This window comes from Phyllobates terribilis, unplaced genomic scaffold (assembly GCF_046119375.1).
Source record: "Phyllobates terribilis strain yellow unplaced genomic scaffold, ASM4611937v1 Scaffold_4__5_contigs__length_816908805, whole genome shotgun sequence".
Lineage (NCBI taxonomy): Eukaryota > Metazoa > Chordata > Amphibia > Anura > Dendrobatidae > Phyllobates > Phyllobates terribilis.
This window is the reverse complement of record NW_027362764.1, coordinates 106,643,413-106,666,775: the sequence shown is the minus strand read 5'-3', so window position 1 is coordinate 106,666,775 and position 23,363 is coordinate 106,643,413. Positions and strand designations below refer to the sequence as shown.

At 45.2% G+C, this 23,363-nt stretch overlaps 1 protein-coding gene across 4 annotated transcripts in view; it reads left to right on the top strand.

The window, feature by feature from the left end:
- WDR37 (WD repeat domain 37) overlaps positions 1 to 23,363 on the top strand; it is a 191,033-nt gene that overhangs the window by 32,182 nt on the left and 135,488 nt on the right. The window contains exon 1 of one of the 4 annotated variants that reach the window (XM_073677653.1): positions 20,606 to 20,855. The exons of the other annotated variants lie outside the window; for them this stretch is intronic. The gene's annotated coding sequence lies outside the window, so the exon portion shown is untranslated. Of the gene's footprint in view, positions 1 to 20,605; positions 20,856 to 23,363 lie in introns of those variants that run through there. 4 annotated transcript variants of the gene reach the window in all.

Below are 23,363 nucleotides of genomic sequence, written 5' to 3'. Positions count from 1 at the left end.
TTATTTACAGGAAGAAACGGTAGTGTCTGTGCCTGCCTTATTTACAGGAAGAAACAGTACTGTCTGTGCCTGCCTTATTTACAGGAAGAAACGGTAGTGTCTGTGCCTTATTTACAGGAAGAAACGGTAGTGTCTGTGCCTGCCTTATTTACAGGAAGAAACGGTAGTGTCTGTGCCTTATTTACAGGAAGAAACGGTAGTGTCTGTGCCTGCCTTATTTACAGGAAGAAACGGTAGTGTCTGTGCCTGCCTTATTTACAGGAATAAACAAACAGTACTGTCCGTGCCTGCCTTATTTACAGGAAGAAACGGTAGTGTCTGTGCCTTATTTACAGGAAGAAACGGTAGTGTCTGTGCCTGCCTTATATACAGGAAGAAACGGTACTGTCTGTGCCTGCCTTATTTACAGGAAGAAACGGTAGTGTCTGTGCCTGCCTTATTTACAGGAATAAACAGTACTGTCTGAGCCTGCCTTATTTACAGGAAGAAACAGTACTGTCTGTGCCTGCCTTATTTACAGGAAGAAACGGTAGTGTCTGTGCCTTATTTACAGGAAGAAACGGTTGTCTGTGCCTGCCTTATTTACAGGAAGAAACGGTAGTGTCTGTGCCTGCCTTATTTACAGGAAGAAACGGTACTGTCTGTGCCTGCCTTATTTACAGGAAGAAACAGTACTGTCTGTGCCTGCCTTATTTACAGGAAGAAACGGTAGTGTCTGTGCCTGCCTTATTTACAGGAAGAAACGGTAGTGTCTGTGCCTGCCTTATTTACAGGAAGAAACGGTAGTGTCTGTGCCTGCCTTATTTACAGGAAGAAACGGTAGTGTCTGTGCCTGCCTTATTTACAGGAAGAAACGGTAGTGTCTGTGCCTGCCTTATTTACAGGAAGAAACGGTAGTGTCTGTGCCTTATTTACAGGAAGAAACGGTAGTGTCTGTGCCTGCCTTATTTACAGGAAGAAACGGTAGTGTCTGTGCCTTATTTACAGGAAGAAACGGTAGTGTCTGTGCCTGCCTTATTTACAGGAAGAAACGGTAGTGTCTGTGCCTGCCTTATTTACAGGAAGAAACGGTAGTGTCTGTGCCTGCCTTATTTACAGGAAGAAACGGTAGTGTCTGTGCCTGCCTTATTTACAGGAAGAAACGGTAGTGTCTGTGCCTGCCTTATTTACAGGAAGAAACGGTAGTGTCTGTGCCTTATTTACAGGAAGAAACGGTAGTGTCTGTGCCTGCCTTATTTACAGGAAGAAACGGTAGTGTCTGTGCCTGCCTTATTTACAGGAATAAACAAACAGTACTGTCCGTGCCTGCCTTATTTACAGGAAGAAACGGTAGTGTCTGTGCCTGCCTTATTTACAGGAAGAAACGGTAGTGTCTGTGCCTGCCTTATTTACAGGAAGAAACGGTACTGTCTGTGCCTGCCTTATTTACAGGAAGAAACGGTAGTGTCTGTGCCTGCCTTATTTACAGGAATAAACAGTACTGTCTGAGCCTGCCTTATTTACAGGAAGAAACAGTACTGTCTGTGCCTGCCTTATTTACAGGAAGAAACGGAAGTGTCTGTGCCTGTCTTATTTACAGGAAGAAACGGTAGTGTCTGTGCCTGCCTTATTTACAGGAAGAAACGGTAGTGTCTGTGCCTGCCTTATTTACAGGAAGAAGCGGTAGTGTCTGTGCCTGCCTTATTTACAGGAAGAAACGGTAGTGTCTGTGCCTGCCTTATTTACAGGAAGAAACGGTAGTGTCTGTGCCTGCCTTATTTACAGGAAGAAACGGTACTGTCTGTGCCTGCCTTATTTACAGGAAGAAACGGTACTGTCTGTGCCTGCCTTATTTACAGGAAGAAACGGTACTGTCTGTGCCTGCCTTATTTATAGGAAGAAACAGTACTGTCTGTGCCTGCCTTATTTACAGGAAGAAACGGTACTGTCTGTGCCTGCCTTATTTACAGGAAGAAACGGTACTGTCTGTGCCTGCCTTATTTACAGGAAGAAACGGTACTGTCTGTGCCTGCCTTATTTAAAGGGAGAGACAAAGAAGGGGTTGTTCAGTGAAAAATAGTCGGATCGGTGGGGGTCTGACTACTGGCATCAGCACTGATCGCAGAACAGGGAAATGGATCTGCAGGTTGGATGCCTGACCACCTCTCCATTAATTCTCTATGGGACTTCCAGAAAAACTCATCAGCCCCATAGGTTGTGAAAGGAGCAGCAGTCGAGCATACGCACTGCAAAATTTGTACAAGTCCCAGCTGTTGGACCCCCATGATCAAGAAGTTATTGCCTGTCCTGTGGATAGGTGACAGCTTGGTTTTTACTGGATAAACCCTTCACACGTCTTTCTTTTTCCCTGATCCCTCCTGACCTTTTGCATCACACTCCCAGTAAGTTTCCAAAGGAATTAATTGTAAATTCTTCAGTGCTTAGTTCTTTTCTGCAGGAGCTGTGGTTTTTCTCTATGGCTGCATTGCTCTGGCGAGTCCTGTCAGATAAAGCCTCTGTCCTGGCTGCCGTTACCTGCTCCTCTGGGTCTATGATACTGCTGCATGGTCACAACATCTCCTGTGCCGAGGCGACATGTCACGGCTGGTGTACAGACACCGTGCATTCCTGGAAGTAAAGTCTTCAGAGCTGGTTGTTCTGGATGATGATAATACCAAGTAAGGTATCCAGACAGTGGTGATGGGATCCCGCAGGTACGGGCGCCTGTATGCCCCTGGTCGCCTGATTGGGAGCTTCAGCTATACTTTTGCAGTCACTGTGAAGTTTCAAGAGAACTTGGTTGATTCTTGCATTTCTTCATTAAATAGTTATTATTAAGTATAATTTCATAGAACGTTGTTTGTTTCCTTTGTTGTTCCTTCTGGAAATGTTTAAATAAATTGAGAACTGAGTCTTCTCCAAGGAGTGTCCCGATTCGCTAGCTCATACATGTCAAACGCCAGCCCTTGGGCCAAAAACTGGCCCGCAGGGTGGCTTTATTTGGCCCGCGACACCAGAACCACCACCCCATGTGGGCCCATTATACTTTATGCAGGACTGTGTGGGGGCCCATTATTCTGTATGGAGGACTGTGTGGGGGCCCATTATTCTGTATGGAGGACTGTGTGGGGGCCCATTATTCTGTATGGAGGACTGTGTGGGGGCCCATTATTCTGTATGGAGGACTGTCTGGGGGCCCATTATTCTGTATGGAGGACTGTGTGGGGTCCCATTATTCTGTATGGAGGACTGTGCGGGGGCCCATTATTCTGTATGGAGGACTGTGCGGGGGCCCATTATTCTGTATGGAGGACTGTGCGGGGGCCTATTATTCTGTATGGAGGACTGTGTGGGGGCCCATTATTCTGTATGGAGGACTGTGTGGGGGCCCATTATTCTGTATGGAGGACTGTGTGGGGGCCCATTATTCTGTATGGAGGACTGTGTGGGGGCCCATTATTCTGTATGGAGGACTGTGTGGGGGCCCATTATTCTGTATGGAGGACTGTGCGGGGGCCCATTATTCTGTATACTGGTTGGGCCTCGCCTTTGTCCAAGTTTTTAATTTTGGCCCTCTGTGTGTTTGAGTTTGACATTCCTACACTAGAGGAAGACCAATGTCTTGTTGTTTTAATATACTGCTACATTTCCAGGAGGAGTAACAGAGGAACAACACAGAAAATTTTTCTCCAAAAATTACTTTGTTGAAGGAAAGAGGTTTTATCTAATCTTCTGATTCATGTTCCTGTAGGACTAATTTCATCATTAGATTTCCAGACATGACCATGGGTGATGTGTGCGGACGATGACGTGCTGGGATGAGGCAGATTCCATGGTCGGATCCAGTCTGTACTTGTCCTGTAATTGGAGGCAGTGACACAACGTTTGCGTAGGCGAAATGTCTGCAGTGCACGGAATAATAGACCCTGATATAATAATGACTGTCGGAGCGGGTCAGCTGCCGGAGATTACACAGCGGTAGATGAATGGTGCATGAATCAGCACCTGTCAGGCGGCCGCCCGCTTTGGCCGCTTGTATATCACCTTTAATATTTGAGATATCACGTTTTTCGTCTGCTTTTCTGTACTACTGAAGGTTTAAACCTCCTATAAAACAAGCTGATTCCCGCTAATAATGAGGAAAGATTTTGGGAATTACCAAATATATGTATTTTTTTATTATACAGTTGGCTCCGGGGACAGAATGTTCATTAGGTAGATGGTGTGTACAGTGCAAGGGGTTAAACCGGAGCAAGAAAGATGGGATTGAGGTGTAGATTTCAATTTTAAATCTTTGCATTGAAAGTGATTGACAGGTGAAAAATCAGTCGCCTCAATCGCTGTCTGTCCAATTGCTGGGACCTTAAATGAATTTGAGAAATGGCTGTGTAACCTGGTACCGCAGTCCTGTGTTGGATGGAGCGCAGGTGCCCATACTCGACCTTCTCTCCATTCATTGTGTATAGGACTGTTTGAGACAGCTGAAGGACCAGGATCAAGAAGGCCCGGGAGCTTTACAGTGTGGCTCCCTAGCAAATGGGTCCCAGGGAGGATGCAGACGGAGCGGAGCACGCCACCTGTCCTCGCCTACCTGATCTATTCAGAGGGATTCCGGCTGCAAGAGGGGTACCGGCCCCCGACACCCGACCTTGTACTCTACGTCCAGGACGGGAAATTCCGGTTAGGCCCGGAGGATCCCACCGGGCGTCGGATGGAGAGGAATTGCCACCCGAGCCCTACACCTGAGAGGAGCTCCGAGGGAGACCCGGCCTATCTACATACGCACAGACTGGAATGGGTGAAGTCTGTAGTGCAGGAACACTCTGGTGTAGGGTCGCTACCAAACACTGGACTTCCTCGGAGGTAGTTGGACCCCCGTCCCTGGTGGCCGCAGGACTCCGCGAGGAGCAGGGAGTCGCCTTCCCGCTAACACATCTGAGTGAATAAAGCCTTGGAAGTTCACCCCTATGGCCTCCGGACTGTTCATTACGCGCCATACCACGCGACGCGGTGTCCGTACTCCCGCGCTACTGCAACCCCCTCTTCTTCCTGTATTGCCTGCCCTGAGGCCCTGCTCCGCCTGTGGGGAGCAGCGAGAACTTTAGCCGCCATGACACCGGGCCTCAGCGGACTGCTAGCGGCGCTGGTGGCGCATCACCAGACACCACAGGTGGCATAGTCGTTAACCGCCACTCAACCCGGAATAGCCCACACCATCTCTTTCTAATGTGACGGCCCTGAGCACGGGTCGGGCCCAGGCCACGGCTGCATCCCATCTCTTCAACGCAGGGCCCGACACCGAGTCCCCCAACACCAAGGGTAAAACACGGGCTTTCTGAGTAGAGGCGTCGCACATCCAAGACTGGGCCTCGCAGATCCTGGTTCTTGGGTTCCAGAGCCCCATTTTCAGGATCACTGCGGGGTCCCATTACTCAGTCTCCAGCGATCAGTAAATTAGCATTCTGGCGGCTCAGTGGTTAGTACTGTTGCTTTGCTGCACTGGGATCCTGGTTTCAAATCCCAACAAGGACAACATCTGCAAGGAGTTTGTATGTTCTCCCTGTGTTTGTTTGCGTGGGTTTCCTCCGGGTTCTCCGGTTTCCTCCCACTCTCCAAACACATTTTGATAGGGAATGTAGATTGTGAGCCCCAATGAGGATAGTGATGATGATGTCTATAAACTGCTGTGGAATATGATGGCGCTATATAAGCAGCTCATACTAAATTATAGATTGGTGATAACGTTCCATTCTGGGAATTCCTCTTAAATACAGTATGTATGCATGTACAGTACAGACCAAAAGTTTGGACACACCTACTCATTTAAAGATTTTTCTGTTTTTTCATGGCTATGAAAATTGTACATTCACACTGAAGGCATCAAAACTATGAATTAACACATGTGGAATTATATACTTAACAAAAAAGTGTGAAACAACTGAAAATATGTCTAATATTCTAGGTTCTTCAAAGTAGCCAACTTTTGCTTTGATGACTGCTTTGCACACTCGTGGCATTCTCTTGATGAGCTTCAAGAGGTAGTCACCGGAAATGGTCTTCCAACAATCTTGAAGGAGTTCGCAGAGATGCTTAGCACTTGTTGGCCCTTTTGCCTTCACACTGCGGTCTGTACTGTATGTAAAACCCTTGAGTTAAAGGGGTTGTCTAAGTTTCATTTGAAAAGTTTCCATATAGCAGCAGATGTGATTAAATGGCAAAATATCTTCCTATATAATCCCCCTCGCTCTAGCATGGTGCACTGTGGTGGTCCTGCCGGTTGTTGGTTGTCCTCTTGTGATATCACTGCTTTCGACTGGTGCAGCCAGTCACTGGCCTCAGTGGTGACAGCAACGGGTTCGGCACTTCACTGACTGCAGCAGTCACATGCAGGTGATCAGAGCGTTCGCTGTCTAGGAAAACTAACAAGTGGGGGACACTATAGGGGCATGTGACATTCATTGGGTCGGCCATATGTTACCCGTACCCTTAGTCTGTCCATTATTGATGCTTCATTGGACAGAATTGTTAATTTTACAGTCTGTGAAGTTGGATGACTGCTCCCATAGTGCTGCTACGAGGTGGCCTCACCCAGTAATGCTCTGTACACTGGACTCCTGGTCCTTCCCTCTGATCATTCAATGAAAGCAGAAGAGACCTCAGGAGAGATAATGACCCCGTGTATATTGTACATTGCAGAAGTAAGAAATGTTCACCATGATCCATTTGGCCACATTCCACCTCCAAGCGGCACGGACAGTCGCGTCTTGTTTGTACGAGGTCACTTTGACTCGCATATGAAAGTCTTCTGCACATGGGAACTTTTTCCTTCCTAGTCACCAAATTCCTGTACCTAAAGCAGACATGGCAAACTGTGGCCAGTGGGTGGTTATATTTGGCCCACGACACCAGAGCCACCACCCCTATACGGGGTCATTATTCTGTATAGAGGACTATGTGGTTCCATTATACTGTATACTGGTTGGCCCACGACTTTGTCCAAGTTTTTCATTTTGACCCTCTCTGTGTTTGATCTAAAGCAAGGAGGTCAGTGGTTAGACAGTGCTTATTCAGTGGCCAAAGTGACATTTTTTTTTCTCCTTCCCCCATGACGGTACCACAGAGAGAGGGGATCCGCCCTTCAAGGACCGGAAGCCTACAGATAAAAAGGGCGGTACCTCTCTCCCGCATCAGTTGGTTTCCTGTCCTTGACGGGGACCTACAGTTTTCTAAGGAATTAGAAAAGAAAGACATCTAAAAAAGAAGAATCATGGACGACATACCAGGCCCGGCCAGGCAGCGGGGGTTCCCTGCCAGCTGGTGCGGTGTCCTGAAGCGCCACCGCTGAGGTCAGTGGGCCTCCAGGGTGGCAGGGAGACGCAGCGCAGAAGGAGACTGGAGTCGCTGCGTTCTCCGATGGTGTCGGGCGGTGAGTAGGCCTGGGACTTCCGGGTACCATTGCGCAGAAGCGCGCGTGCCGAGCACCTCCCCATGCTGCGGTGCACCACTGGAGGATCGGCGTGACTGGGCGCCTCCACCCGATGCGGCGGTCTGGGCGCGCAGCTCACCGGATGTGCCACGGTGCATCTCTGGGAGCTGCGCGTTTGAACGTGCGTGGGATCCAGGAACACACTGCGCCCACCGCCAGCCTGGAGAATAGCGTCGGGGTGGGGGGGAGGGGAGGCGACCCCCACATTAAAGAGGTGCACACACATATTCCCCAAGGGGAGGGTGCAGAACATAAAGGACCCACGACTGGCTGGTAAGAAATTCAAGCCCGGTGGAAGGGGCGGAGCCCTATAGGGGTTAAATACTGGAGTGAAGCACTGGGATAGTGCTTCCTTAGCACACTCTGGCACCAGCTATGAGCAAGCAGGAGCTACAGGAGGTGCAGTCCCTGCACCCCCACTCACCACCACCGCAACAAGGGAAGCGTGTGCGAAAGGACCCCCCCAGTGACCCTTCACGCTAGCACGGCCAAGGTAACGGTGAAAGCGGGTGTTCGGGCAGGTTTTCGCAACGCGGCAAGGACTCCCAGTGGGGTGTCAGCCTCAAGGAAAAACCCATCTACAGGAACGAGTTCCTCTCCAAATCCGGTATTCCCTCTTACAGCAGGATGGTAAGTGATCTTCGTGAAAGCTCACTTATAATTTGCCCCCCCCCCCCCTCTTTTTCTTCTCTCATCAGAGAAGGAAGAGTACGGGTAAGTCCAAACACAGGGCCTGCGCGCTTTGTGCAGATGATCTGCCCACTACGTGGGAGAAAAGACTATGTAACTCGTGTATTGAACAAGCAATTTGCGAGGAGACCCCTAAGTTCGCCTCAGAGCTCAGATCCCTGATTAAATCCCAGGTAGAAAATACCTTCAAGTCCCTGCAGAAGGGGGGAAGAAACGGGAGAAAACCAGTAATCTATCCCCGGTATCAGGATCTAGCAGTTCGGACGGGGAGGGGGTAAACTCCGATTCGTCCTTCTTATCTTTTCCTCCTCATCTTCCGGAGGGGAACGTAGCGGTTTCCCTATAGAGGGTACGGACAATTTAATTAAAGCAGTCAGGTCCACCATGGGGTTGGTAGATCCTCGCCCCAAAAGATCGGTCCAGGACGTAATGTTCAGTGGCCTGGAACAAAAGAAAAGATCTTTCCCTCTCAATGACAAGGTCCACTCCCTGATTAAAAGAGAATTGAGAAAGCCAGAAAGAAAGGGCCTGTTGTCCCCGAAGAGGAAATACCCCTTTGAGGACCCGGTATGTTAATTCTGGGGAAAAGCGCCAAAACTGGATGTAGCAATGGCTAAAGCCTCTAAGAAATTTTCACTGCTGTTTGAGGACATGGGAGTACTAAAGGACCCGATGGATAAAAAAGCAGATACCTTCCTAAAAGGGGCTTGGGAGGCCGCAGGGGGAGGGTTAAAACCCGCAGTTGCAGCCATATGTGCAGCCAGATCTTTGATGGTCTGGCTAGACCAACTAGAGGCACAACTTAAAGACAAAACATCCAGGGATAACATACTAGGCTCCATCCCAGTAATGAAGGGCGCAGCAGAATTTTTGGCTGATGCATCAGCCGATTCTGTTAGGCTGGCAGCCAGAGCTGCGGGCTTCTCTAATGCAGCCAGACGGGCCCTCTGGCTTAAATGCTGGCCGGGTGACCACCAAACAAACTCAAAGCTGTGTTACATTCCTTGCGAGGGTGAGTTCCTATTTGGACCTACTCTTGATAATATCCTCGACAAGGCTGGAGATAACAAGAAACGTTTTCCTATCCTCTCTAGTACTTCATACAGGAAGTCCTTTCGGAGCAGAAAACTTATACCCAGGAAACCAGCCAAAGACCAGGATAGGTGGGAGGATAGGAGGAAAAAAACTAAAGGATTTATGTTTAACAGGCCCCCCAGTGACAACAGAAAACCTGCCCAATGAGAATCATCCCAACCTGGGAAAAGATATCAAACAGCTCTTGGATTTTAGACCTGATAAAAACAGGTCTAAAATTTCAGTTTCACTCCATTCCCCGTCTGAACTTTGTCATAACCCCCAAGAGGTCATCAGAAGTAGAACAATCGGCACTTCTATAAGAAATTTTAGGTCTAATAGAGCAGTCCTTCAAGAAGTCCCTGCCCAGAAGAAGGGCGAAGGATTCTACTCCCCTCTGTTCCTAAGAAAAAAAAAAAAACGGACGGGACTTTCAGGACAAGTGTAAACCTGAAAAAATTGAACAAATTTCTGAAGGTTCAAACCTTCAAGATGGAGTCAATAAAATCGTCAGTAAAACTGTTGTTCCCAGACTGTTTTATGACCGTCCTGGATCTGAAGCACTCCTATTATCACGTCCCCATACACAGAGACTACCAGAAATTCCTAAGGGTAGCTATATCGATAAAGGGAATAGCAAAACATTCTGATTACCCCGTACCTGGACGATTTGCTGGTAATGGGCAACTCGATCAATCATTGCAAGGACCAACTAGCATGGGTCATGGATTCCTTGATGAATTTAGGCTGGCTTCTGAACCTAAAAAAGTCCAAGTTGGAGCCGGACCAAGTACAAGAGTATCTAAGCATCTTATTAGATTCGAGGAAGCAGGAGTGCCGTCTCCCGGCAGGGAAAATTCAGAAAATGATAGCTCGGATATCTCAAGTAAAGGACCACCCCTCTATGACTCTGCGAAAAGCAATGTCCCTTCTAGGTTCCATGACTGCCTGTATTCCGTGGGTCCGTTGGGCTCAGGTACATACCAGGGACTTACAATGCGAAATCCTAAGGGCAGAAAAATCGCTAAAAGTGCACTTAGGTCAGCTAACTTTGTCATCAAAAACCTTACTTTCCCTAAGATGGTGGGCGGAGGTGGGCAGTTTAACCCGAGGCGTTCCATGGTTTATCTCTGTGTCGCAGGTCCTAACTACAGATGCAAGCCCCAGGGGGTGGGGGGCTCGCCTGAACGACCAAATAGCTCAAGGGGTCTGGACAAAGGACTTAAAAGGTGTATCTTTCAACATGAATGAACTTCTAGCAGTAAAATTCGCTCTCTCAAAATTTTTAAACTCTCTACAGGGGACACCATGTAAGAGTGTTCTCGGACAACAGGGTAGTAGTAGCATACTTAAATCACCAGGGGAGGACCCAGTCCCATTCTCTACTACAAGTAACAAAATCCATCCTCCAGTTAGCCGAGAACAATTTGGGGTCTCTGTCAGCACTCCACATGAAAGGAGCAGAAAATCTCACCGCAGACTTTCTGAGCCGAACCCAGCTGAGACAGGGCGAATGGGAGCTGAATCAGTTAGTGTTCAACCAACTCACGGAAATGTGGGGATACCCTTCCATAATCCTATTCGCCAACTGGCAGAACAAAAAAAGTAAACCTATTCTGCTCAATAAACCCCAAGGGGAACCCAGCAGCATTAGATGCATTTTCAATCCCATGGAACCACCAACTAGCCTATGCCTTTCCCCCGATCGCTCTGATTCCGGCAGTTCTGAGGAAAGTCAGGGAAGACAGGGCAAACGTAATTTTGATAGCCCCCTTCTGGCCAAAGAGGCCCTGGTTTTCCTGGCTGAGGATAATGTCTACCTCCGACCCCTGGTTCTTCTGGAAATTCCAGATCTCCTTTTCCAGGACCGGAACTCCATCCTCGGGTAGCAAATCTACACTTGATAGTCTGGATTTTGAGAGGGCGCTCTTAAGGGATAGAGGTTTTTCCTCGAATTTGATCTCCACTCTACTACAGAGTAGGAAACCCGTAACCACCAGACTTTACGGTAAAACCTGGAAAGAATTCCTTTCTTATTCAGGTACAAGGTGAGGCCCCATTACTTCCATCTTAGAGTTCCTACTAAGGGGGTTAGAGCGGGATCTGGCCACAAGCACACTAAGGGTTCAAGTTGCGGCATTAGAAGCCCTATACAACTGTGACCTGGCCAGAAATAGGTGGATATCTAGATTCATCAAGGCATCATCCTGGTCTAGGCCCATCCCCTCCCGGAATACTCCTCCTTGGGACTTAAACTTAGTCCTTACAGCGCTAACCAAACATCCCTTTTAACCTTTAGCGGATCTATCTCTAAAAACCCTATCACTTAAGACGTCACTCTTAGTAGCTCTCACATTGGCACGAAGAGTTAGCGACATACAAGCTCTATCAGCAGGGCCCCCCTTCACGCAAATCCTAGAGGACAAGGTGACACTTAGGACTGACCCAGCATACCTTTCTAAGGTAGGATCACACTTTCATAGATCCCAGGAGGTCACCCTCCCTTCCTTTTGCCCTAGTCCTAAAAAACAGGGGGGAAAAAGACCTACACACCTTATATGTCAGAAGATGCATTATCCAATACTTAGAGGCCACACGGGAGTGTAGGAAGGATAGGGCTCTATTTGTGTGCTTCCAGGGACCTCGGAAGGGACAAAAAGCTTCCAAGGGCACACTGGCAAGATTGATAAGAGATGCCATCTCCCTGGCATACTCGTCAAGCGGGGAAACTGCCCTGGGGAATCTAAAGGCTCACTCGACTAGAGCAGTAGCAGCCTCCTGGGCGGAGAAAGCCGGTGCTTCAATAGAACAGATATGTAGAGCTGCAACCTGGTCTTCCCCCCCCCCCCTCTACATTCTTTAAACACTACCGGCTGGATCTAACCTCTTCTTCAGACCTTAATTTTGGTAGACGGGTTCTGGAAGCGGTGGTCCCTCCCTAAACAACACTTCTCTGCAATTCTCTCCGTGGTGCCGTCATGGGGGAAGAAGAAAGACGTAGTTACTTAACGGTAACGGGATTTCTCAGAGCCCATGACTGCACCGGTACATTCCCTCCCTTCACGCCTGGGTGTACACAGTTATTTGTTACTTATATGTAGTCACGATATGTGCCTGGTAAGCTCCTTTAAAAATGTTAAATTTTGTGTTACTAACCTGGGGGTCCTCTCTGTGCTCTGTAAACAACTGTTGCGGGAGAGAGGTGCCCCCCTTTTTATCTGTAGGTTTCCTGTCCTTGAAGGGCGGATCCCCTCTCTCCGTGGTTAGGTTCATACTTAAAGGGTTTTTTCCACAAGAATAAAAAAAAAAAAAAAAGTTTTAAAGTTCATTTTAATCAATAGATCTTGGAATAATAATAACTTCCACAATTGGATGTGTTTAAATAAAATGTTCCTGTGCTGAGATAATATTATAAATGTGCCCCTTCTGTGTACTGTGTAATGGCTGTGTCTGACCGTGCAGAAACATGGTCTGATCATACCACATCTCCTGGGCAGGGGAGAAGCAAAAGAGTATACAGACATTACAGCACGGGATCACAGCTGATTCTTTTTGTGAGGTAAAACATTTCCCTGCCTATTTTTTTTTTTTAAATGTTTTACCTCAAAGAAAGAATCAGCTGTGATCCCCTGCTGTAATGTCTGTATACTCTTTTGCTTCCTCCCCTGCCCAGGAGCTGTGGTATGATCAGACCATGTTTCTGCACGGTCAGACACAGCCATTACACAGTACACAGCAGGGGCACATTTAGAAGATTATCTCAGCACAGGAACATTTTATTTAATCACATCCAATTGTGGAACTTATTATTATTCCAAGATCTATTGATTGAAATGAACTTTGTTCGTGGGACAGCCCCTTTAATCTTATCCACATGTTCCGTAATCCACTCAGAAATAGTTTTTTTTTTCTTTCTTTTTTGTTTTGTGTAAACTTGCATGATCTCAATTTCTGTTGCAGAAATCACCTTTTTTGTGCTGATTTTACTCATTGATTTCATTAGGAGTCGTACAGGCGAATTACCTCTTGCACATTTTGTTGCCCAAATTTCCGCGACCTGAAATTCTGTTTATTGATCTGATCTGAACGGGATTGTTTCAGATACATGACACAGATTCTCCAACAAAATCTGCAGCGCAAATTCAACTTCTTAACACAATGCCAGCAAAAAGCTCACAAGACCTCTGGTTGATTGTAGAGGTGACTGGGAAGCCAGGCAGAATTTAAAAATTAAAAATGCTACAAATCTTGAGAACGGAGAGGATATTTAACAACAAGTTAATTGCCAAGTTCCTTGGTTTTACAAATACTATGCAGTGTGAACCATTTCTCATGTTGAACAAAACCCTTTTTAAAGTAACTTAGAAGAAACAGAAGGAAAGGAGCTGGACAGTCCAGACATTGAGAGTGCCAGACTGTCAAACTCGAATACTCTGCACAGCTCCTTGTAGAGGGCCTAGTCCTAATAGAAATGGTATATATTATTGTTTTAATCCACTGCTAAATTTAAGCAAAATCCTTCATTATTTATGCATAAAAATGAGGCGCTCGTTGCCCCCTTGGCGTGACCAAGCGGCTCAGTGCACCGGCCCACCTACTACTTGTACATGCTCACTTTACAGGAGGCTGTCAATCATTTATAATATATTTATTATATATTATATATTTCTGGATAGAATTGGACATTGGATTTTCTTCCAAACAGAACCTGCATTGAACCAGAGGTGAATATCTGATGCAGATGTGATCAGTCCTATTCGTAGGACTTGGGTCTGTCCTGATGTGACCACCCGTATATGTAGGGAAACACTTTGAAAAGCCGCGGACATGTAGATTTCTTCATTTTCATATTGTTCAGTGCTCACTTTGAAGAAAACAAGTGTAGAACAGCGGGTGATAATAAAGGATCAAGCTAAACCCTGTAGGGGGTCTACAATCGGATTAGTACAACATGTCAATGAGTGATCAGAGCCAAGAGCGTGTGGTAAACACTCCACATAAGCAAATATTTCAGAATGTGGATAATTAGATTGATTTAAAAAAAAAAACGTTAAAGATGATAATATGGGTCGCTAAAAACTTAAAAAAAAAATAAGCTGTATTTACAATTTCTAATTCTGTTTTCCCAGTTAATCTAATGGGTTACACAGTATGAGCACGGTAATGATTTTGAATCAATAATACGCAATTGCTGTTGGGGTCTTTTGAGTTTTCTGTGTTTTTATAGCAGTTGGATGGTTTCCCATCCCTCTCTGTTATTTTGATTGGTGTTCTTGTTGAATTGCCAGCAAGTTCTTGAGGATGGTGGTGCTGGCTGCCGGTATTGTTTTGGCTGGAAACGCCAGCAAGAGCTAGGGCGTAGTTCTGTTTGCTGCAGGTGGTGTTCTTGCTGGACCGCCAACAAGTACGCAGAGATGGTGGTGTTGGCTGCTGGTGGTGTTCTGGCTGGACCACCAGCCTGTCCTAGGAGATGATGCTGTTGGCTGTTGGTATTATTCTGGTTGGACCGCCAACAAGTCCTAGGAGATGGTGCTGTTGGCTGCCGGTATTGTTTTGGCTTGAAACGCCAGCAAGTCCTAGAGCATTGTTCTGTTTGCTGCCAGTGTTGATGTTCTGGCTGGACTGCCAGCAAGTCCTCGGAGATGGTGCAGTTGGTTGCCAGTATTGCTATTGCTGGACCGCCTGCAGTCCTAGAACGTAGTTTGACCTTTTGGGGTTAGGGACTTACATATTGATGGTTGCATCAGGACTTATTTTGGGAAATTGTGGTATGGCCTGGATGACCATGGGTGTCTGCTGTTCTTTTGAGCATTCCCCCCCCCCCCCACACTTTTTTGGTTTTCAAACAAATGCCTGGAGGTGAACTGTCTATTCAGAAGGCTGCAAAAAAAAACCACACAACTTTCACAACACTCAAAATATTTTCAAATCACTTTCAGGAAATACTTCAGGAAGTGGAAAACTCCTCTAAAAACTCCCCCAACAAGGAGCGTTTCCTGAAGTGATTTCCACTAGAAATCTCTTCTGTTTTGACTGCCTGCATAAAGCCTTACATTTTCTCAGGTCACGATTTTCAGTAGCGGTGACCAGCAGGGACACGTTATCGTCTGCTGTACTTGAGTTTGGATTTTTATTGGAGGAGCAGCTGCCCATAATAGATTTGCACGCGGCTATTAATCAGTATTATTGCTGGGTCCTGTGCCAGCTTCTGATTTAGTTTGGGGCTTGAGCATGTTGCCTGGTCCATCTGCTCTGCCAAGTTTCAGCCTCTGTGTACTCGCTCATGTTTATTTAAGAATAATGGAATCAATACAATCCATTTGATTCCCTTCATTGCTCTGAATGCTTCTGACGAAGCAAACAAAACCGAATCATGCCGAAAACTTTGCAATTTCTCATTTTTTTTTCCCCCCGATTCTTTTCAAGAGTACCTGTCACATGTCCCCAAAAAAAAGTTACCTTGCCAAAATCTTCGTACCCCCATGAGTCTACTTCTGTTTTCCATTTCTCATTTTGCCCCTCCGACACGTAGATATGCCCTGGTTTTGCTTTTGGTGCCTACTATGGACACATCATACGAAGAGAGCAATCACTAGAGAAGGATTTCCATGGTCGGAAGAATAGAAGGAGCAAGGGGAAGAGGAAGACCAGCAACCCGATGGCTAGAAACAACCAAGATAACTGTAGAGAAGACCCTGGTGGACCTATCTAGGCTTGCACAAGATCGATCTTCCTACAGAGCGTTCATTTATCAAGTCGCCATGGGTCGAGATCGAGCTAGAGGCCATGTCAGAAGAGTTTTCTATGTGGGCATTTAGTCCACACTCCTCTATGATGCTGCCGAATCGCTTCTCAGCAGCATCTGAAACTGTTCGTGATCTCCTGAGATCTCGGTGTTCTTTCGAGACTACACTGTAAGAAGATTGTCTTGTGCGCACCTAGACACGGTACATCAAGAATAGGTAGATCTCGCAAGATCAAGCTGTCCGACCAACTTCAGATGTTGCCGAGCAGTTATTGATCAGCGTCAGAGTTTTCTCTTGGGGTCTTCAACTTTCTAACACGCCCTTTTCGACCACACGCCACATACTTGCATACTGGGCACCAAAAGGTTAGAAAAAAAAAATTTCATATCTTTGCAACAGAGGGTAAAAATGAAAAAATACAGCAGCACATACAAGTGACCACAAACATTTTGGCAAGGTAACAAACTTTAAATGTCTTTAACACTAAGATTCTGTTTTAATTTTACACGTGTCAAAAAGGAAAGTAATAATGCATGACAGCAGATGATTTGCAGTTTTAAATGTTTTACCAATGACGAAAATAGGAAAACTTCTTTTTTTTTTATACTCCGGTCACCGCAAAAATTCTTAAAATTTGTGAAAATGAGACCGTTAATTTTTTTTTTTTTTGCTGCTATTTCATGAAAGCCCATACTAAGGGCATTGTGTTTTTTTTTTTTTGCCTCACTTTTATCAAAGTGGTACAATTGGTGTTTTTTTTTACCAGGTTTTTAGAAAATCCTAAAAACGCATCATAAATGCATCATGTAAGCACCGCCTGATGTAGAGTAAGATGTGGAAGAGGCACTTAGGCCGTATTCACACATCCACGTTCCGCTGTATTCACACATCCACGTTCTGCTGTCTGCTTTTGAACCAATTGAGTTCGGGTCAGGAGACCCGTGAATGGCCTGTGCATTGGTGTCTATAATAATCGGTCCGTGAAACCTGGGTGTGTAAATATGGCCCCTCAATTCACATTGTATACATATTCCTACAAATTAGATTATATATATATATATATATATATATATATATATATATATATATATATATATATATATATATATAAAGGAGAGATTCACACGAGCATATAAATTGCTCAGAGTTTCATCTAGAAAAGTGGGATGATTTTTTAATATATTTTCCTCACTTGTCAACTTATTAAAATTTACTGCTGTTTTTGAGATAGAACTTACTATTTTTTCTTTATTGGGAGACCGACCACCACTGCTAGACATCAGAATGTGTGCAGTGCTTACAAGCTCTTTTCTTTTTGACTTTTATTATGATTTGAAGCTTGACATGATTTCTGGGCAGTGCCGTTACCTTCTCATACCAGACCGCTTCAGCATCGTGCTTACAAACTACACAGCTGTGGTCGGTCTCCAGGCAATGAGCTGTAAACAAAAACTGCAAAACTCCATGTGAGATTATTCTTTTATAGACTGAAAATAGAGCGACAGGAGCCCCCTGTCCCCTCTCCCAGCAGGAAGTCCCAGTATTCCTGCTCTCCCGCGGTCATCCATACAGCCAGTCAGCGCTCTGTTGTCTGTCTCTTAGGCTGTGTGCCCACGTAGCATTTTTCAAGCGTATATGCTGCGGAATTTCCGCAGCATATACGCTTGAAAAACGCATGTATATCCGCACCCCATGGTCCCCAATGGGATTCCGCATGTTCTATGCACATGTTGCGGATTTTTCCGCAGCGTTTATGCCGCGTTCAAAAATCCGCAGCATGTCATTTAATTTTGCGTTTCCGCAAGCGGAATTGCCTTAGTCCAATGCATAAAAAACGCAAGGCAATTCCGCATGTGGAAAACGCGTGATAAACGCGCCAAAAATGCGCGATAAACGCGTGCGGAATTCCGCATGCGTTTTTCCGGGAGAGGACTTGCATTTATGCAGCAGAAATTTTCTGCTTCATAAATGCAACGTGGGCACATAGCCTTACTCACTATGGAAACTCTTGTCAATACATCTCGCTGCCAATTTTTGACACCCAGGAAACAATCAGGCTATGTGCCCACGATGCAGAAATGCTGCATATTGTTTCCGCTTCTCCCTGGCAGGAAAAACGCATGCGGATTTTACATGCGTTTTTCCTGCCGGGTAGAAGCATTTGTCAAGCGTTTTTGCATGCATTTCTGCATGGGGGTTATCAAGAGCTTTCCAAGCGATTTTAGCATCACTTGGAAAGTGCTTGACAACTTGGTCACACTATATAAATCCATGCAACCGGCATATATAGTGTGACCAAGTAATAGTTAAAAGAAAAGAATAAGAATGGTTAAAAAATAAAGATTATACTTACCTTCCGATGGCCCCAAGTATTTTCTCCGCTCCGTCTGGTCTGTTGCATGGGTCACGGAGGTGTGAAGGACCTGCGATGACGTCATTGAGTCATGTGACAGGTCACCCGACCGCCGACGTCAGCGGTCCCGTGACCTGTCACATGACTCAATGATGTCATGGCAGGTCCACACACCACCGCGACCCATGCAACAGACCGGACGCATCGCTGAGGAGACCAGGGGGCCATCAGAAGGTAAGTATAATCTTTATTTTTTATTTTAAATTCTTTTTTAAACAGGTTCTATGGTACCTGGGTCTGGAGGAGAGTCTCCTCTTCTCCAGACCCGAGTACCATCCGCACATAGAATTGCTTTATATCCGTGAGTGCAAATGTGCTGACACGGATACTGAGCATTTCAATGCAAGTCAATGGCAGCAATTACGCTGCGTGTCCGCAAAATTAATGGACATGCTGCGTATTTTTCCGCAATGGTAATCCGCAGCGGAAATTTCCGCAGCATGTGCACAGCACATGCGGATTATCATTGGGGACCATGGAGCACATATTACCAAGCACTTTTTAAGCGTTTTCGCTGCGGAAATTCCACATCAGAAACGCTTGAAAAACGCATAGTGGGCACGCAGCCTCAATGTCAACTATGAGAAAATGTAGTTTTCATTGCTTTGGAAGACGTCCAATCTTCTATTGGAACGTGTGTAGTTTTTGTTTTTTTCAATGCAACTGTTTTATTTAAAAAAAATACTTTCAGCTTCATGTAAAGATGAATAAGCCTAAACTTTGGAAATAATACTTATAGGGCTTGTCTGTTTCTGACCCTGGTTTCGGACCCCCATGTTTTAAAGCTTGTCTTTCTGTGAGGACTTAGCATGTCTATACATTACTTTGGATAACTCACTTTAGTGTAATGCTTTATCTCCCCCTGTGGTGACGCTGCAGTAAAATTGAATGATTGCTGCTTGGTTTACCCGCATTTGACTGCTGATCAGAGGATTACCAGTAGTAGGACAAGCTGCAGGTGCATGAGGGATTGTGCACAGTGGGCATCCTCTCCAAGGTCTCATCTAGACATCTGTCTTTCAGGTATGGGCCCTGTCCCTGTATTTCACTATAGTTTATGGGGCTCTAAACATCTTTGAGTCACAAATTTGCCAGGGCAAATTTGTCTAGGAATTTTTTTTTACATATTAGAAAAAACTGATATGATGATGGTAAAAAAAGGGGGCACAAAAAATAGAAGAAAATCATATCCAGCCACGTGAGAAAAGATTGTTTATTTTTCATCATGGGCAAACTCCCACCCCAAAGAAAAAAACAAAATAAAAACAAACCCCAGACATCTGAATAATGCCTATCTGGATTTTGTCTGTCAGCCTTACCTACCTGCATATATGTGCATGTTACAGACAAGAAATATATGGAGAGTAAGTTCTTAAAGAAACACTCCTCAAAATGTGTATCCTCTTTAATATATTTCACTGTGTACTTAAAATTGCTCATTTTGCCTTTCTACCCAGATAATTCTTCTCTTTTCCATTAGGTCTCTGACATCACATGACTATAAACTGACTGGCTGAATCCTTCTAAGCTCTATGTAGAAACAGGAGGTTAATTTTCTCTGCATGAGTCATCCCTCACTGCAAACAGTCTCTGGCAGGGGCAGGTGGAAGCAGCTGGGTCAGGAGTTGAAGAGGGGAATGATTTATGCAGGGAAAAGAGACTTCCTGATTTTTTACATAGAACAGAGAAAAGAGAACAATTATCTGGGTAGAAAGGCAAAATGTGCAATTGTAAGTACACAGTGCAATATAATATGATAACTGCAATATATTAAGAGGATAAAAACATTGATGGGAGGAGTGATTGTTTAGAGGGAACATATCATTAGATTCATGCTGCCCATGACTTGTCCTCTGCACTTCTTCAGGTGTCTTATTTATGTGTGTAGGGAGAGGCCTGTCAGTTAAAGGGATCAGGGCGGGGAGAAGCCACCGGGGACCACAGTGGACCAGTCACACAAGTTGCTCCCTAGACTTCTTGTTAAAGTATCTTTTTTCAGCAATGTTGCAGTGTTTCAGAGTAAATCCTACCAGGCGGCTGTCGCACAGCCGGTGTCTGCTACGTTCTCCCATGGTGCGAGCAATAAATCTAACGACTGGTTCCCTTTTAAAGTCCGTTTAGCAAAGTCGTTATCACTCAGTGCGTGCAGCAGAGCCGAGATGAGACGTGGTTCTTGTAGAGACACGTCCTCTCTGTGCAGGTTACGTAGGGACTCAAGCTCTTAGTAACAGCTTGTAGGGAGGTGCCATCTGCCCGCAGTGTTCTGTCCTGGTGAATGTGCTGCCATCAGAAACAAACACAATGGGCACCTTCTAAACTATTCCAGCCCCGGTGGATGTCACACTGCACCCGGTGACCGGCTGATGATGCCGGCATGTCGCCTAGTCATACTCTGCTGCGTGTACAGGAGCCTCCCTGCCTGAGCTGTATGACACATCACAGAGTATTTCGGGGAGGCCCGATTCAGGTAACATCACAAACCTGACGTGTTGTCTGCTCGTCAGATCACTGAAATAGTATCGTTGTGCAAAATGTGTATTTTCTATCTTTAGCCTGAGATGAGTGGTCTCTGGTGTAGCACTGAATTACACTTCTTTTTATAAACTTCAGCTGTTGAACGCTTAAAGGGGGTTGTCCTCGTAAATCACTGGCTTTGTAACTCATTCTTCTCTATTGGGCGAATACACGTACGGTGATCCTACACCAATCAGCCATAACAAAGGGAACCTGGCAGATCTCTTAACTGTCCCCTACGCTACTATGTATGGGGGCAGATTAGTGACTTCCATACGTTTTTATGTGATGACTGTAGTGTCTGAAGAGTGGTCTTTAAATTTTCAGCATCACATACAAACATGGTCAAAATTGTTGGTAACCCTCAATGGTCACAGAAATAACTTGAATCTGACAAAAGTAATAAATTAAAAATCTATGAAAATGAACAAATGAAAGTCAGACATTGCTTTTCTGCTTCCACAGAATTAAAAAAAAAATTAACCTCATGAAATAGGCCTGGACAGAAATGATGGTTCTTCTTAACTTAATATTTTGTTGAACAACCTTTTGAGGCAATCACTGCAATCAAACGATTCCTGTAACTGTCAATGAGACTTCTGCACCTCTCGACAGGTATTTTGGCCCACTCCTCATGAGCAAACTGCTCCAGTTGTCTCGTGTTTGAAGGTTGCCTTTTCCAGACGACATGTTTCAGCTCTTTCCAAAGATGCTCAATAGGATTTAGGTCAGGGCTCATAGAAGGCCACTTCAGAATAGTCCAATGTTTTCCTCTTAGCCATTCTTGGGTGTTTTTAGCTGTGTGTTTTCGGTCATTCTCCTGTTGCAAGACCCAAGATATGCTACTGAGACCAAGCTTTCTGACACTGGTCAGCACATTTCTCTCTAGAATCCCTTGATAGTCTTGAGATTTCATTGTATCCTGCACAGATTCAAGATACCCTGTGCCAGATGCAGCAAAGCAGCCCCAGAACATAACAGACCCTCCTCCATGTTTCACAGTAGGGACAGTGTTCTTTTCTTAATATGCTTCACTTTTCCGTCTGTGAACATAGAGCTGATGTGCCTTGCCAAAAGCTTCCATTTTTGTCTCATCTGTCCATAGGACATTCTCCCAGAAGCTTTGTGGCTTGTCAACAGGTAGTTTGGCAAATTCCAGTCTGGCTTTCTTATGATTTTTGTTTCAACAATGGTGTTCTCCTTGGTCGTCTCCCATGAAGTCCACTTTGGATCAAACAACAATGGATGGTGCGATCTGACACTGATGTTCCTTGAGCTTGAAGTTCACCTTTAATCTCTTTAGAAGTTATCCTGGGCTCTTTTCTTACCATTCGTATTATCCGTCTCTTTGATTTGTCATCAATTTTCCTCCTTCGGCCACGTCCAGGTAGGTTGGCTACAGTCCCATGGATCATAAATTTCTGAATAATATGTGCAACTGTAGTCACAGGAACATCAAGCTGCTTGGAGATGGTCTTATAACCTTTACCTTTAACATGCTTGTCTATAATATTCTTTCTAATCTCCTGAGACAACTCTTTCCTTTGCTTCCTCTGGTCCATGTTGAGTGTGGTACACACCATGTCACCAAACAGCACAGTGAGTATCTGTAGCCCTATATACTGGCCCACTGACTGATTACAAGATTGTAGACACCTGTGATGCTAATTAGTGGACACAACTTGATTTAACATGTCCCTTTTGTCACATTATTTTCAGCGGTACCATCATTTCAGTCCAGGCCTATTTCATGACTTTGATTTTTTTTTAAATAATTTTTGTGGAAGCAGGGTTGAAATCAATGTCTGACTTTCATTTGTTCATTTTCATAGATTTTAAATGTTTTATTACTTTTGCCAGATTCAAGTTATTTCTGTGACCATTCTTTCATTAAACAAGGGGTACCAACAATTTTGACCACGTGTGTATGCGAGTGGAGAAGGACTAGTGCAGCACAGAAGGTCTATATGACTGTAGATTAAAAGTTCATTGTTCAAACACTTCATTAGTGTATGGGCACACGGTGTCTTTAAGACGTCAGTGGACTCGCCATGGTTTTCCTAGGCAACTTTGCTAGCGGAAGCTCTGCAGCGGCGTCCTTCTAGCTCAGAAGCCGCTAGAGTGATGAGTTTGCTGCTTCCTTTAACCATTTTGTGGTTTCCATACCCTGAAGTAGTTAAAAGAATGAACATGTGCACAGCAATGTTGTTTTTAAAATGCTGTGGATTCTCTTCACTTTTTACAGCACTTTTTTTCAGGTGCGTTCCAGGTAAATTCTGCCTAAAAAGCACTGTTGTGAGATTAGTCGCACATCCATATTGTGCATTTTGTGTGACATCTATAAATTTTGTGACAATCAAGATCCCATCGGCTTGCATTCACACGTTTCCTCTCTCGTGATGGAAGTGCAGCATTTTTGCTGTAAGCTTGAGAAATCACGGTGCAACGCATCAGCATTTTG